Below are 3510 nucleotides of genomic sequence, written 5' to 3'. Positions count from 1 at the left end.
ATTCTCTTCAGAAGAGGAGCACTCATCAGAGCTCATGAATGGCATAAGGAGGTTCAAGAGAATCTCTATGGTCTCTAGATGAGTCTCAGATTCCTTAGGTTCCTCAGAGGGAAGCTCCTTGTTGATCACTGGATGTCCCAGGAGGTCTTCCTCCTTGGGATTCACGTCCTCTCCTTCCCTTACAGGTTCGGCCATGGTGCTTATGTCAATGGCCTTGCACTCTCCTTTTGGATTCTCTTCTGTATTGCTTGGGAGAGTACTAGGAGGGATTTTAGTGATCCTTTTACTCAGCTGGCCCACTTGTGCTTCCAAATTTCTAATGGAAGACCTTATTTCATTCATGAAACTTACAGTGGCCTTGGATAGATCAGAAACTAAGTTTGCTAAATTAGAAGTATTTTGTTCAGAGTTCTCTGTCTGTTGCTGAGTGGATGATGGAAAAGGTTTATTATTGTTAAACCTATTTCTTCCACCATTATTAAAGCCTTGTTGAGGCCTTTGATCCTTCCATGAGAAATTTGGATGATTTCTCCATGATGGATTATAGGTGTTTCCATAAGGTTCACCTAAGTAATTCACCTCTGCTATTGCAGGGTTTTCAGGATCATAAGCTTCTTCTGCATAAGAAGCCTCTTGAGTACTGTTGGATGCAGCTTGCATTCCATTTAGACTCTGAGAAATCATATTGACTTGCTGAGTCAATATTTTGTTCTGAGCCAATATGGCATTCAGAGTATCAACTTCAAGAACTCCCTTCTTCATAGGCGTCCCATTACTCACAGGATTCCTCTCAGAAGTGTACATGAACTGGTTATTAGCAACCATGTCAATGAGTTCTTGAGCTTCTGCAGGTGTTTTCTTTAGGTGAATGGATCCACCTGCAGAAGTATCCAATGACATCTTCGATAACTCAGATAAACCATCATAGAATATATCCAGGATGGTCCATTCTGAAAGCATGTCAGAAGGACACTTTTTGGTCAACTGTTTGTATCTTTCCCAAGCTTCATAGAGGGATTCACCATCTTTTTGTTTGAAGGTTTGAACATCCACTCTAAGCTTGCTCAGCTTTTGAGGAGGAAAGAACTTGGCTAAGAAAGTCGTGACCAGCTTATCCCAAGAGTTCAGGCTGTCTTTGGGTTGAGAGTCCAACCACACTCTAGCTCTGTCTCTTACAACAAAAGGGAAAAGCATGAGCCTGTAGACTTCAGGATCTACTCCATTAGTCTTAACATATCACATATCTGCAAGAATTCAGTTAAGAACTGAAAATGATCTTCAGATGGAAGTCCATGAAACTTGCAGTTCTGCTGCATCAGAGAAACTAATTGAGGTTTCAGCTCAAAGTTGTTTGCTCCAATGGCAGGAATGGAGATGCTTCTTCCATGTAAATTGGAATTAGGTGCAGTAAAGTCACCAAGCATTCTCCTTGCATTATTATTATTTTCGGCTGCCATCTCCTCTTCCTGTTCGAAAATTTCTGAAAGGTTCTCTCTGGATTGTTGTAATTTAGCTTCTCTTAATTTCCTCTTCAAAGTCCTTTCAGGTTCTGGATCTGCTTCAACAAGAATGTTCTTGTCCTTGCTCCTGCTCATATGAAAAAGAGAGAACAGAAAAATAATAATAATAGGGGTTCTTTTTACCACAGTATAGAGGTCCCAGTGTGAGTTGAAGAAAAGAAGAAGAAGAAATTTGAACACAGATGGAAGAGGGGGTTCGAATTTGGGTGAGATGAAGTGTTAGTAGATGAATAAATAAATAGAAGGAGATGAGAGAGAAGGGGAATTTTCGAAAATAGTTTTTGAAAAAGGTTAGTAGTTTTCGAAAATTAAGATTTAAAAATTGAAATAATTAGTTAATTAAAAAGAAATTTTGAAAAAGGGGAAAGATATTTTTGAAAATTAGAGAGAGAGAGTTAGTTAGGTGGTTTTGAAAAAGGTAAGAAACAAACAAAAAGTTAGTTAGTTAGTTGAAACAAATTTTGAAAATCAATTTTGAAAAGATAAGAAGATAGGAAGTTAGAAAAGATATTTTGAAATCATACTTTGAAGAAGATAGGATAAGGAATTAGTTTTTGAAAAAGATTTGAATTTTTAAAATCACAATTAATGACTTGATTCACAAGAAATCACAAGATATGATTCTAGAACTTAAAGTTTGAATCTTTCTTAACAAGCAAGTAACAAACTTGAAATTTTTGAATCAAAACATTAATTGATGATGTTATTTTCGAAAATTATGAGATAAAATTAAGAAAAGATTTTTGAAAAATATTTTTAAAATTTTCGAAAATAACTAAAAAAAATGAAAAAGATTTCATTTTTGAAAAAGATTTTGAAAAAGATAAGATTTTTAATTTGAAAATTTGATTTGACTCATAAAAACAACTAGATTTTAAAATTTTTTGAAAAAGTCAAATCTAATTTTCGAATTTATGACAGAGAAGAAGGGAAAGATATTTTTTTTATTTTTGAATTTTTATGATGAGAGAGAAAAACAAGAAAAATGATGCAATGCATGAAAGTTATGGATCAAAACAATGAATGCATGCAAGAATGCTATGAATGTCAAGATGAACACCAAGAACACTATGAAGATCATGATGAACATCAAGAACACATTTTTAAAAATTTTTTAATGCAAAGAAAACATGCAAGACACCAAACTTAGAATTCTTTAATGCTTAGACACTAAGAATTCAATAATGCATATGAAAAACAAGAAAAGACACAAAACATGCAAATGCAAAGATCAAACAAGAAGACTTACCAAGAACAACTTGAAGATCATGAAGAACACTATGAATGCATGAGAGTTTTCGAAAAATGCAAGATGAGTATGCAATTGACACCAAACTTATAACATGACTCAAGACTCAAACAAGAAACACAAAAATATTTTTGATTTTTATGATTTTATGATTGTTTTGGTTTTTTTTTTCAAAAATTATTATGAAAAAGAAAAATAAGGATTCCAAAATTTTTAATATGAATTCCAGGAATCTTATGCTCTTTAGTCTAAAGCTCCAATCAAAGGGTCAGGCATGGCTTAATAGCCAGCCAAGCTTTAGTCAAAATATGAGTGTAATTCATTCAATTTTAAGCCAAAACTTCAGTCCAAAGAATTTAGACATGGCTTTACAGCCAGCCAGGCTTCAACATACTTCATGAAACACTAGAATTCATTCTTTAAAATTCTGAAGAAAAATAGATTTTTGAAAATATATTTTTTTATTTTTTTTCGAAAACAAAAGAAAAATTTTTGAAAGATTTTTGAAAAATTTTTTGAAAACTTTTTGAAAAGAAAACGAAAAGAAAGTTACCCAATCTGAGCAACAAGATGAACCGTCAGTTGTCCAAACTCGAACAATCCCCGGCAACGGCGCCAAAAACTTGGTGCGCAGAAATTGTGACTACACTTTGATTATGTTAAATTCATCGCTCTTTCTTTCCCTGATAATGGCGCCAAAAACATGATGCCAATACCATGGTTCACAACTTCGCACAACTA

The 3510-nt window shown here is 33.8% G+C and overlaps 1 non-coding gene across 1 annotated transcript; it reads left to right on the top strand.

Annotated features, from left to right (window-relative positions):
• The first annotated feature begins 954 nt into the window (after positions 1-954).
• Positions 955-1062, top strand: LOC112730769 (small nucleolar RNA R71). The gene has a single exon (XR_003166579.1). It is a non-coding gene; the product is annotated as a small nucleolar RNA R71 (small nucleolar RNA).
• Positions 1063-3510: the final 2448 nt, after the last annotated feature.

The sequence above is a fragment of the Arachis hypogaea genome, chromosome 12 (genome assembly GCF_003086295.3).
Source record: "Arachis hypogaea cultivar Tifrunner chromosome 12, arahy.Tifrunner.gnm2.J5K5, whole genome shotgun sequence".
Lineage (NCBI taxonomy): Eukaryota > Viridiplantae > Streptophyta > Magnoliopsida > Fabales > Fabaceae > Arachis > Arachis hypogaea.
The sequence above is the reverse complement of the archived record's forward strand: the minus strand, read 5'-3'. Positions and strand labels throughout refer to the sequence as shown.